Source organism: Pagrus major, chromosome 21, assembly GCF_040436345.1.
Source record: "Pagrus major chromosome 21, Pma_NU_1.0".
Lineage (NCBI taxonomy): Eukaryota > Metazoa > Chordata > Actinopteri > Spariformes > Sparidae > Pagrus > Pagrus major.
The window spans coordinates 461,048-474,947 of record NC_133235.1 but is presented as its reverse complement, the minus strand read 5'-3'; the positions used below and the strand labels follow the sequence as shown (position 1 = coordinate 474,947).

Genomic DNA, 13,900 nt, shown 5'->3' with positions numbered 1-13,900 from the left:
CAACTATTACACTTTTTTGTCTAAATGACTGTAGGCTGAATTGACTGTGTTGTACGCTACTTTGGCCTAAAGAAGAGTGTTATGACTGTGGTCATAGTTTGTGTCGTTTGCTGTGTGTTTTGCTGTGTGTGTGTGTTTTGATTTTATATGCAAATAGGAGTGTGCCATCCCCAAGAGGTGATTGGTGTAGAGAGATCCGATCCTAACCTGTGATTGGCTGCAGCTGATGACACCCAATATATAAGGAGCCAAGATGGCGGCTGTCAAGAAGAGACAGCACTTCCTCATCCTCCTCCTCTTCTAACCAACCACATGTCCGTTTGGAAAAGCCTTGGGTGGAGATCAACAAGCTTTTCTTTTGTTTGTTTAAATAGTAAGTGTAGGAGATACACTAATAATAAATGTAATTTATTAATCACTGGCGATTAATAAAACACTCGTTAATGGGGCACCACCTCCGTTATTTTGTCCATTTGAATAAACCGGAGGTAATTAATCAAATTCGACTGGACAAGTTTAACTTGTATCAATTTTAATCAATTTCAGATCAATTTATTCAATCTCATAAATGAAGTAGTGAATTCTACACATATCCATCGGTTCTCCACATTAAAAACAAACCTGCACAGACAACGACATACGGTTAAATATGTTTATTGACTAAATAATTCAGGTTAAATAAATGAAATGGCAATTTAAATGAATAACAACAGGTAACAGGAAAAGTGAAATAACTAAGTAATGGGTTATTAGTGGAATATGGGCTGATGGTGAGATTACGATTTAGGTTGAAGCATTTAAAGATTACGTGAGTAATTTTAATACTAACGAGACCCTAAACGAATTTCTCTTAAGCTAAAAGATATTAATCAGAGCCATATACACCATCTCATGTATCATGTGTGAATCCAGCTGTTGTGAGTGATGGAGAGCCTACTTTCTCAGCAGAGCTGCGGAGTCCGCGGCAGCGGATTCCCTCGGGTGATTTGCGGCTCTAGCTGGCAGTCCCGGTCCAATGGCCGAGGGTCAGCTCGTCCGGTATCAGTCGGTTGGGCACCTCGGTCCTTTGTCTTAGGAAGAGGGCAGCTGGTCCCGTACCGATCCGGTGCAGATCTTGGCTCAATGCCCAGCGGGATGGTACCGCTAGCGAGCGCTGGGGGCTTGTCAGAGTCTTTCGTTGGAAACCGCTTGCACGGTCTCGGACACAGCAAGTTGCTGTAGTGTCGTGATGATGATTGTGATAAAGATGTTCTTCTTCGTTTCTTCGAGTGGTTTTCAGGCTCTGACTTTGTAAACTAAATTTAACTTCTTGAATAAAATAACTGAGGATGATACGTTGATCAGGCGGATCTTCCGTTGTTAGTTAATGCAAGATAATCTAAATTAAGTTCACTTCTTCAAAAGCAGGTTACGATACTTAACTGTATAAAACAAATTAAAACAGAACTTCGTTCTGGTACAAACTTAATAAAAGAAGCTAATCAATACTGCGAAAAATATAAAGTGAGAAAAATCAACGTGTGAGCACTTCTGTTGAGATCGCTGTCTTGGAGCGTGTTTCAAAGTAAAGTAAAGAGCTTCAAAATAAGTTACAAAAGAAACTTTAAAACAAAACTTAAACTAAAACAAAAATTCAAACTAAAAACTGAACCTTAAAAACTGAAAAACTGAACTCGAGAGACGTGATCTCTCCGTTTTATTATTTGCAAATCGAGGCGTGTCTAGGCGGGGCTTACCGGCTTTGTCTCCAAGATTTAGTGGAGGTGTGAAGATTCACAGAAACTCACTAAACTAAACTTATAGTTTTAAACGTTTCAAAACCGTGCTTCACCTTTCACAGTTTCTCACCATGGCTCAATAGATGTACTTTGTCTATCATGAAAAGGATTATGACGTGATTAAACATTAATTATACATATTCAGCTTAATACTTGTTAAAACAAAGACATATCAGAGTCATTTACTGGTTATAACCATGAACATATTAAACAGAATATTTCTCGTCCAACTGTACCAGGACTCACCACTGGAGGGCACTGTGGTTCCACCAAACACAAGACACATTTAAACATTAAATTTGATTTCAGTCAAATTTCATCACAGAGAAACGGGAGAAAGATCAGTTTTATGAGCTTCTCTTACTGATCCTTAATCTGTTGGAATTAAGAGAATGAGATCCTAACTTAATGGTTAATTAGAAATGGTCTGAAATCTGGAGGAACACAGAGACCATTTGGTTGGAATGCGACCACAGATAAGGGTCGTAAATAACAGAAGACAGAGTAACAGCATAGAACAACTCAGCAGAAGGTGTCTGGTGTCCACTCTGGAGAGTGTTTGTGGATCAGAAGTCATAGAGACAGGGAGAGAAATAGGTAGAAAGAGATCAGGCGTGTTACTTAATCTGCAAATGTAAAGACATTGTATTAACACAGTCTCTGATAACCAGATGGCTTCGGTCCCTCCTGATGTGGAGAGAGTAGGTAACTTCATGTTTCCTCAGACTGACCTGTGAGGGCAGGATTTATCTGTTTTGAGGGGAAAGAGAGTTCAGAAATGGGAGAGAAAGTTCATCCAAAGGCTTTGGGTTGTAAATTAATTAAAACTGTCCTCATTTGAAGTCTTTATGGTCCAGGAGAACACTATCCTCTCTGCCAGGAGATAAGATGTCAGCCTGAAAGGTGCCTCCTTCATGTAAATAATCTTCATCCAGATGAAAAGGGTTAACAAGAACAACAGGGCCTCAATGTAATGCAGAGGCGATGGACAGATATGTTCCTACATAAGGGTGGACTGCCCTTTCATTTGAACGTGTTTTCTCCTGTTTTTTCGTTAGTGAGGGAGGTAAGTTTATTGTGATTTTGGTTTTTGAGCTAAGAGATTTATTTTCCCAGATAGAGGTGTTTTGGTTATTGTTTTGGCCTTGGTCCACCCCGAAGTTGCTTCCTTAGTTATATTTATAGTTGTTGATCCATTAAGTTATTGTAAATAAACTATTCTGTTGTATATAAAAACTTGTGAGTGGCTGTTTGGGACTCGGGGAAGATTGGGGACCCGTTTTCATATTGCGCTCTAGGCACCCCTAGACTGGGGCGTAACAAGAGTGATGATAACTAATTGTTTGTTTTTGATATACTATGTCTAGATGTGCCAGGACTCCTACAGAGCATGAGGAATTTAATTGATTCGGCTGCATCTCCTAAGAGATCCAGGTTGGAGCGTACCACACCACCGCTGGCCCTCCCAGGTTGTCCGCAGTCCAGGTCCAGTTCTCCATCTGCCGCTTCACTGCTGTCCATGCCAAGATCTACGCTGACCAGTTCCACGTCTGCATCTGTCACTCCATCACTGACTGTCTCCCAGTCTTCTAAAGTAATGTTTTTGTAAAGAATAAATAAATACAGCACATAAAATAGACCTTTTAATGAGTATGGCAGATCTAATGTGCTTTAATGTCTAAAATCTGTTGGTCTGAACAAATCATATATATTCTAACTTTAAATGTTCACCTTGAGTCCTTGTCTAAACAGGTTGAGATCCATCCTGGGACTGGAGTCATGGTTGAGAAACTGCATGGGCCTATGCCCTCAATGCAAATTTGGCCACAGTATTTGTAAGACAGATGCTCGTCTACCACTGGACAAAAATAAATTGGATGCCATTTACAGTACGTTTTCAGCTTTTCAAGGTCATTTATTTGTCATTTTACAACACAGGGTTGCAAAACAAAATGAGTTGTAGCCCCTTCATACATAGTACAAATATACAGATAATTGAATTTGGAATGAAAATAAATTAAAACAATATATACAGTTAATTATATAGCCTATATCTACATATACACGTATACACCTCGGATTCAATAGGTGTTTCCTCAATAGTCTCCGCTTTTGTGTATTTCCTGATTTCAGCCTACTGTACTAAGGTTTTGCATTCTTGTTTTTTGTTTTTCTGTTTTGTTTTTTGTTTATTTTTGTTCATATGTAGGTGCAACTCTTGAGAGGTGGCCAGGGACCCAGCTCTCCAGCATTGGAAGCACGATCAACGCCAAGATTACTGAGCTCTGGTCAAAAAGTAAAAACGTTACTGTGTCCACAGCCCTCCATTAAACTGTTTTGTTTGCTCTAAGTTTTACACAAGTGTATCACACAGTCCTTGGCCCTGAGCAAATACTTGTACTGACTACTGTCTGCTGGAAGTATGTACAGCATTTTAACCATACTATGCACTGCTTAGTGCCTGTTTATTGTGAGATATGCAGTGTGCAGGAAAAAAAAAATCACCATACTCGTAATGCGTACTGTAGATGTGCTGGTAGATTACATCAGTGAAGCATGCTACACAGTAGGCAGTACTAGCATTTGCTCAGAGATCTTTGCCGATTTTCAACCTTACCTCTATCTATCTGAGTTAGGGGTATAGTGTGAAAAATGCCTGCAGTTGTTGCAAATGTTCTCTGTCTCTGGGGCCAGCGCCGTCATTTGACGTCACTGGAGGCGGAAGAACAACAGATTTTGCAGCTGCGCACCAGAGACACGGAGAACATCGTCAACAACTGCAGATGTTTTTCACATTATATCCCTAACTCGGATAGATAGAGGGAAAGTTTGAAAATCAACAAAATTTCCCTTTAAGCCTTTAATTTCCTTTCTTTGGATGTGAAGAGGCAAATCAGTTAGGTGTGTACACCAGTTTGTAATGACAACAATTAGTTGATGGTGACGCCGTTCCCATATTAGAGAAGGAGTAGAATAAGCATGTGCTCTTCATGTCTATATCCAGGCATGACACGTGTGTGAAAATATCAAAAGAAATTGTGAAACATATTCCTATCTTGCCACTAGTTCATTCAAAGGATATCTTTGAAAACACGATCTTCTCTAAGATTAGAGTTTACTGCTGTTTGTTTACTGCTGTCGGCACTGTAATCCCAGCAATGTTCCACTGTTAATAAAGACTACTGACTTGAAAGTTTGCAGCCATGTTTTCAACATAACAGATCTATACAGACTGCATTTATATCACTGTATGGTGAAATTAGTTGTTCTGGGCGATGACCAGGCAAACCATGTCTTGACAGTTTTAAACTTGTTTGATCCAAGACAGTATCAGTATAGGAACAAATGAAGTCATGTCATTTTAATATGTGATTCATATGTTTTTGACTATAGAAACTTGTGTTAAACGTTATAAATTAATACATAAAAAGCATATATTTTTTAAACTGTAATGGTAATTTGCATTGGCTGACATATAAGAATCTTATTTAAAAAAAACAAAAAAAGCATAGTTTACATAACATTAACATACAAAAAGCTATATATAATTGTATATATTCATATATAAAAAGTATATGCTTTTTATACTGATATGGTCATTTTAATTGGCTGACATATAACAGTCTTATAAAAAACATGAAGAAATTATAGTTTCCCTTTAAATTAAATACACTTTACACACAAAAATATATGTATATAAAAAAGCATATGTCTTTATAACTGAGACGTGTGACAGGTCGTCTCCCTCCCTGCCACTATATGGCACTGTGCCAACTTATTGGGCATCCTGATCGAGGGGCGGCACAATGCGCCCTTACATATAGAGGTGCAGACACACCTGTCTCATCCTTTTCCTCCGCTTCTCTCTGGTGGCTGTGGCTTGTCTATCGCGGTGGTTCGGCGTGGCCGTTGCGGGTGTACAATCCTCTTCATTCAGGTAATGCTCTCTGCTAGTCTTCCATTGTTCATGTGTGCGTAACACGGGCACTTTGGTGACGCGATCTCCGCTATTTGTAGCGCAATCGGCTGTGGGGGGACGCATCGCTCCGCCAGAAGCCCTTCCTGGATGCGCTTGCCTGTCCCTTTCAGTAAGTCCACAATTGTCTGCCGTCCCGCGGCTCTGTCACTCAGTTCCCAGCTGATTATTTCTTTGTGTGTCTGATGTAGCTGGGTGATTAAATCGCGGCGCAGGCCGTTGTTCCGCCGCCTCTCTTGGCCTTCACCGTAGCTTTGCGGAGTGGTATGTATGAGTTCATTTTCCAAAAATGTTGGTTTTAATATTTATTTGTGCAGCGCCGCCCCTCCCTACACGCAGAACACGCGCTGTGCGTAGGGCCCCACGATCCATGGGGGGCCCCATTTTGCGCAAGGGGACACATTCTCTGCAAATGCGCAAAGGATGCGCATCGCTGCCGTGAGGCGCGCGTAGAGCACCAAGTCAGCCCGAGGCAGGAGAGAAAAAAAAAAAAACGAGTAATCTGACACCGCACACGTTGGCGCAATGATTGACAGCACGCAGCATCTGACCAATCAGCGGTCAGATGCGCCGACAGGCAGTTGGATGCAGGTGGAGAGATGGCCTCCAAACGGCAATATGAATCGGGAGAAAGCAAAAGAAAGACAAAGTCAAAACAAGAGGAGGAACACCCCAGCTGCTAGCCTGCTAATCATGAGACAGAAGAGAGGATAATTCTGGACTGGAGATTAAATTTTCCAGCGGCCCTGATTATCATTTATTGAATGTCTTGTTAACTGCATATACATTCACCTCTGTTGAAAAAGGAGTGGTTAATTGACCAGTTGGTGGTCGTATGTTGGCTCAGGTTTATAGCCTATCAATCTATGCTATCAATAGAAGTTTTGGGCTATTTTTATGGAGGTAAAATGTCGCCATCTCTTGGTGAATTTAAGATAATCCTTTATTTGACCCACAATGGAGAAATTTAAAGCGTTGCAGCAGCAAACAGCAGTATAGGAATATAGAACCTAAGTACAAAATGTAAAAATAAGTATATAAAAATATTTAAATATAGAGGTATCAAATAGCGGCAATAGCTCAGTCCGTAGGGACTTGGCTTGGGGGCTCAGATGTGGCCGGTTCAAGTCCCGCTCAGACAAAAAAAAAAAAAGTATGATGTGAACTAGTAATGGAGAATACTAGTTCACATCCTGGGCATTGCCGAGGTACCCTTGAGCAAGGCACCGACCCCTAACAATGCTCATTGGGCGCCGCCTTGTGGGATTAAAATAGTATAATAAAATAAAATCATAATGAATATAATTATTATTTGCATTAATTTTAATCTTCGTGAGGCTAGTGTTTACATTAATTTCATTGTGTAATTTACCATTAAGACCAAAACAAATCTTAATAATCTGCTTGTATGATGGATTTCTTGTCATAACAGGGTCAATGCTTAAGTTTGTTACTAAGGGTGACACGGAGCCAGCGCCCAGTACGTCACAAGGGCCATCAAGCACCATGTCTACTGAAGCAGCCTGCATCTGTAAAAGGCTTGTTCCATTGTTGAAAGAGGCTGTTCATTTGATTTGTTCCTACTAATAAAGGTTGTAAACCTAAATGGCCTTTCATGATACAGTCATTTTGTAATGGGGGGGGGGACTCAAAATAAAATTCTGCTTAGGGCCCCAATTTGGCCAGGGGCGGCCCTGTTTGAAGGCCAATTACGTCACAACGCTGCGTGAAGGCTGTCCAAATTCGAAGGCTCCTTCAAATGCGGCCCACAAATGCAGCCTGCCCTTCCCTCTTTTTGGAGGACGCACCGCTACTATCCTTCGCGGCCTGCTATATCCCAAGATCCTTTGTGCACCGCTGCTCAGTCCCGAAACAGAAGAGGAAGCAAGAGAAAATGGCGACATCAAGTGGCGCAGACATGACATTCAAATTTAAGTAATGGGTTTATACTCGGCTTTTAGTCATTTGAACATCCAACGCCAGATATGTTAAACTTCAAGGGACTATAAAACCTCCAAATTTCAACTTTCAGTTAAAATACGTGACACTGGTAATGCTAAGGTAAATATAGTTGTTATTCACCAATGGGTTAATGTTTATTTTGTAATGTTGATAATTCAATTTAGATTTGACACATTGTACACACACAAATAAATGTACACGTTTGATAGATTTGAACCAAAACAGACTTTAATGCATGAACACCTGGTGATGCAACCAGGAAATACTCCGAAGGCTAGACCGTCCCATTTAACAATGGTGGACGCGGCCTTCAAGGTCTCTCCGAAGGACCCGGCCTTCGTGGGCCGCAAAGGCTGCGTCCTTGAAGGATGCAGCCCCTGAATTTGGACACAGCCTTGGTGTTTAGGCATTCTGTGAAGAAAGTTAGTTGAAATATTTAATCTTGTCTAGATACTTTTTGTGTTAGTTGTTGTGAGACCATTGAAGTGAAGTAGCTATCAAGTGAGTTTCTGCCAAGTCAGGTGTGTTGAATAGGCTTGATTGCAATGAATGAGGAGCAAAGGACTCTTTGTGCTCAGTGAAGAAGAGGAGACACCGCAGGGTGCAGAGGGGAGGTGGTTATGCTTATGATTTATTTGACATTTAAGCTGACTCTTTTTTGATGTGTTAAATCTACATTTCCTATATGAACCTGTGATGCATGTCAGCTCTCAGAGGAAGGAGGAGTCCTGGTCTGAGCACCAGGGTCTGCTGGAGGAGGCCAAAGAATGGATCGAGGAAGCTTGCCGTAAGCTGCAAAGTAGCGAGCAGTTATCGGAGAAGCGCATGACGATTTACCGGTACTTTTGCATGGCGACCCTGATGATTACGCACCGGAAATCGGAACACACAGTTGTGGATTTCAAGGTAAGCGTGCGCTTATTCTAATGTTGGCTCAGTTTCCCTGCACCTTTGACTCCCGTACATTGAAAGTTGTTTGTGTGCCTACAAAAATAATCCCCCATCACAGGTGACTGACTGGAACGACAGGCAGGTGGGCGTCGGTGCCGGGGTGTTGCTCCAGTTCAAGGAAAGACACAGTGGTAATCAGTGCAGAAGAGGATAGGGTGAGTTGAGCGTTTTTATTTTAACATTAGAGTCAAAAAAACATTTCCACAAGATGGCAGACTTGAAAAACCAGCTTGGCATTTCCTTTCCCACCAACAGTGGTTTGATGCCTACTTCACGGGCATCAGGCCACTCTGCCTGAAGAGGCAAGCTCAAGCGCAGGGTGACAAGGGCTGCTTTTTCATTGGTAAGAAGGGAGGTCCCGTGGCCAATGCCAGGTCCAACTTGGACCACCTCTGGAATCAGTGAGTGTACATTTCTTAAACCGGGTTGAGGCAATTTCACTCATTAAGTGACCGGAACTAGCAGGTTGCTTATGTAACCTGTAACTGGTAATTATTAGTCCTAGTATTGTTAGTTAACTTGTTCTTACACGTCAGACAAGGCATATTGCAACCATTGAACATGAACAACTCTGACTTAAAACTTCCTTTTCTCTCCCTCTCTCTCTGTTTTCCTTTTCCCCCTCTCTTCTACGACACAGCTGTAAGAAAATCAGGGAGTAAGCGGGCCGAAATCTGCCGTCTGGTACATGCCAGGCCGCGGGGACGTCCTCCAGAGACCAAAGGTAAACATTGCCAGTTTCGGTGCTGTAGCAACTCATAATGTAATAACGGCTCATAATGTAATAATTTAAATGTAATAAAAGTTCATAATGTAATAATCGGCTCATAATGTAATGAAACCCTAACCCTAACCCGTATAACGTAATAAGGGCTTTGCGCATAATGTAATAATGTAATAACTTATTACATTAAGAGCCTTATTGATACCGCTCATAATGTAATAACAGCTCATACTGTAATAATAGCTCATATAGTGAGAAAAGTGTTGCATTATCATCATTTTACCTCTCAAATAAAGCTGCAAGTAAAGCAAAAGGCATGGGCTTCAGTGCATTAGTAAACTAAATTAGTGAAACCAAGTATTTAATAGTAATTGCATTCTGACATTTTATTGATGTATAAAGTTGAGCCACTAGGTGGCACCCATGAGAGTTATTTTGGGCCTTTGAGAATGCCGTGCTCACTTCTACTGTGACTATTGCAGGTAAGCAGCACTATTTGTGACCTTTAAAGTTCAATTAATATCTTTGTTAAACCAAGCCATCCACCTTATCTGTTTAAATATTCTGTGTATTAAGATGTTTGTTGGGATAATGTTGTATGTTTTAGCTAGCGGCTAAGCTCCATCACCTATATTATTTATATTTTTCGTGTGTCAACACAAAATGTTTTCAGCCATTTTTGTAGTATAAAGAGCCAAAAGTCTGGGATAGGCGGATTGGTCGGGGCCAATGGTGGGCATACACCTTATCATGAAGCAAGTTTTCTCTGCTCTACCTTTTCAGTTTGCCATCTGCCATCAACCAGCAACACTTAGAGGTACATCAAGGACCTTTGAAGCAGAGGGTGCTTCTTTATAATACTGGCTCTGATGCTATCCCTGACTCTGACCACCATTCAAACCCTGACTCTGACCATCACTCTGACCCCAACAATGACCCTCATGGTGATTCCAGTGATGTCTTTCATGGTGACTCATGTGATGTCCCTTATGGTGACCCCAGTGATGTCCCACATGGTGACCCCAACACCGTCCGTCACACTGACCCTGATATTGTTCCTTCTGCATGTCCTACAGTGCCAAAACATATCTTTCATGCTGACCCTGACACTCCCTTCATTGCTAGCCCTAATTTGCCTTTGCGCGTCCTGTCACCCATTATCCAGTATTGCCCGTTGATGGATATGACTATGCTGGGCACCTTCAACAGAGTTTCCAACTTGTTCAGAGAGCTAACACTGCCATTCCTATCAAGAATTTATATACGTGATTCTTTGGTGGAATGTTTAAATATTGTGATGGATGAAGACTGCTGCAGTAGGGTTATATAAATCAGCTGGAATAGTAATAGTGGCCTTGCATGCAACATCAGGCAGCTCTTCAGCCAAAATGCCATGTTTGTGATTCGACACATATCCTTTGGATGGTTCCATATTAAAGACATTCATTGGTGCCAGTCCGACATCACAACTACCTGATGGCGACACGTGCTTTTCTTTTCTTGCAGTTCTCCATCTGTGAAAGTCCCACCTAAGGACCAATGGGAAGCTTTCATCAAATACTTCCCCTTAACAACCGGAGCCCTCCCCATTTTATTTCAAGTGGAGGTGTATGCAACTTGAACAGCGTGTGCTACATGTCTCAGGTAGGCACCGGCATTGTCTTTGGTACAGGTACTGTATGCTGTCTGTAAAAAATGCTTAGTGTCTTACTTTGATTGCACTCACTCATTGTTTGCAGAGAGGATGCTGCCTTAGCACAAATTATTCACATGTTTGAAAGTGGGATCGACACTGAGACAATGGATATGAGAACTGAGAGGCCGGAGGTAGCCCTACTCTTACGAGAGCGATCAAAACTACCCTTGATGGATGGCGTGTTGTGCCGCAGGGTTCTCAACCAAAGAGGTGAAGCTTTTCATCAACTTGTCATACCTAGCAGTCACAAGGTGTTCATGATGAAGTGGGGCATATGGGCATTGAAAGAACTTTGGAACTAGCCAGAGCTAGATTCTATTGGCCGATAATGGCTAGGTACATTGAGACAAAATGTAAAAGCTGTGAAAGATGTGTTAGACGGAAAGCTAGTGCAAAAGGCATCAAAACTGGTTAACATCAAAGTCAGTGGTCCCCTCGAGTTGATTTGTATAGATTTTCTGTCAATAGAACCTGACTCAAGAGACACTAGAAATGTACTGGTCATAACTGATCACTATACAAAATATGCACAGGCATATCCAACAAGAGACCAGACATCCAAAACTGTTGCCACAGTGTTATGGGAGAACTTCATCAGTCACTATGGTTTTCCCTGCAGACTACATAGTGATCAAGGAGCCTGTTTTGAGTCAGAAGTTGTAGCAAAACTTTGTAGGCATGCTGGAATCTCCAAGTCTCGCACAACACCCTACCACCCAAGAGGGAATCCGGTAGAACGATTCAACAGAACGATTGATCTCTTTGGAACTCTGGATGGGAAAAAGAAGGGGGAATGGAGGAAATATGTTAGGCCCCTAGTACACGCGTATAATTGTACAAGAAATGATGTGACTGGGGAAGCTCCTTTTCTTCTCATGTTCGGCAGAGAGCCGCGTCTTCCCATTGACCTATGTTTGGGCATCAGCCCTCAAGGCCACAACCCCAAAACGCACTCACAATATGTGCGTGACCTGAAGAAAAGACTGAGACATGCATATGAGCTAGCTTCAAGAAATGCTGAGAAAAGGCAGCTGTTGAACAAATGGCACTGGGATGCTAAAGTGACCGCTCTGCCTTTGGAAGTGGGGGACAGGGTCCTTGTAAGGACCCTGAGTCTCAGAAAGAAGCACAAAATCTCAGACAAGTGGGAGTCCACTGTTCATGTTGTTGTCAAACAGCCAGATGAGAGTATCCCTGTCTATGTGGTCAAGCCTGAGGATGGAGAGGGCAGAGAACGGGTCCTGCATCGTGACATGCTCCTTCCCTGTGGGTTCTTACCTACAATCTTGGAAGCGGATCGTGAAAATACTGATGATTCCTTTCATTTTGAGTTGAAGACCGTCCGGTGTTGAATTGTTCAGAAATGTAAACAATCATTTGTTTCCACAAAGAAAGAAAGAGGGAACTATATTTTGTGTTTTTATTTTTATTTCAATCTAGTGATAAAGAGTTAAGGTCATGCAGTTGTGGTTGTGTGTTGATGAAGTGTTGTGAAGATGAAGTTGATGCATTTCAGTCCAGAAATTAATAGTTGTGAATAAACTGGATAGGTAGTATACTGCTACCATAACCCTGGTAAATCCACTTATTGGTTACATAAACAGTGCGGAATGCAATATGTTGGTGAAACAGGTAATACAATGCTTACCAGGTTCATCCAACACAGATATAATATTTCTAAAAAGAAAAACGCACACACTCTTTTGGTAAAACACTTTGTAGAACACAACTGGTCTTCACTTACCGCCACAGTAGTGTAATCCAAGATGGTCCACAGCCCAGAGAAGGAAAATAGATACAACATAAATATTTATTTTAAGAGCATAAATATGGTTATTTTGTTAAGAAGCATAAATGTGTTTTTGGATTAAAATGCATACATTTCATTAAGAGCCACTTAACACAGATTTGGCAATAATTTAATGGAAATGATTTAAAAAATGCCTTTAAGAAATGTGATGATGCTTCCCCTTTAAGGCACTCGTTGCCCTGTGTTTACGCATGCTCCTGGCAGAGCTGAGCAGCAGAGCCATAGACATATATACATAGACGCCTCATTGAGCGCTGGACCGTACGTCGACGTCGCCGCCATATTGGAGGAGGCAGATCTGCCCCGTGAACTAATACAAGTGAATGGAGTGAACTTTAGAAAGCTCCTTCCACAATGTGCTATAAGTTAATGTCTCTCATTTACACATTCACACACGTACGAATATATTCAGGAAACAGATAGGAACCAAAAACAACATCTGTAACGTTCTCTGATGATTATAAACGTTAACTACTCCTTACATGTTCAGTATACAGGTAGGCACCAAACCACCGGATGTACTTTTATAATGTTTTTATTAGTGTTTACAGCTGCCAACGTATGTAACGCTGCTACTGTGATGATACATGACGGTTAAATATTGAATCTTTGTCTATAATAACCAGATCCTGACACGTAAATGTGATTGAAACGTCGCCCTTGCCAGATGCAGACCTGACGGCCAGCCCCCTAGACCGATCCTTGCTCGTTTCCTGAGATTCCAGGACAGGGAACGGATCGCTGAAGCTGCGCGGAAGATGGGAAAGGTGCACTGGGACAAGCATCACATCATGGTCTTTCCTGACTACTCCAAACTTGTCACCGAGAAACAGGCTGCTTTTAATCAATGCAAATGCCTGCTTCACGAGCGTCGGATCAAGTTCTCCGTGATGTATCCAGCTGTGCTCTCCCCGAGGACGGTGGACGGTAGACGTGAGTTCACAGACCCCAAAAAAGCACTGGAATTCATTCGCTCTCTGCTCCCGTGAAAGCATATTCATAT

The 13,900-nt window shown here is 41.7% G+C and overlaps 1 long non-coding RNA gene across 1 annotated transcript; it reads left to right on the top strand.

Annotated features, from left to right (window-relative positions):
- The first annotated feature begins 5,666 nt into the window (after positions 1–5,666).
- Positions 5,667–6,051, top strand: LOC141016289 (uncharacterized). The gene is made up of 3 exons (XR_012180595.1): positions 5,667–5,715; positions 5,796–5,866; positions 5,946–6,051. It is a non-coding gene; the product is annotated as an uncharacterized lncRNA (long non-coding RNA).
- Positions 6,052–13,900: the final 7,849 nt, after the last annotated feature.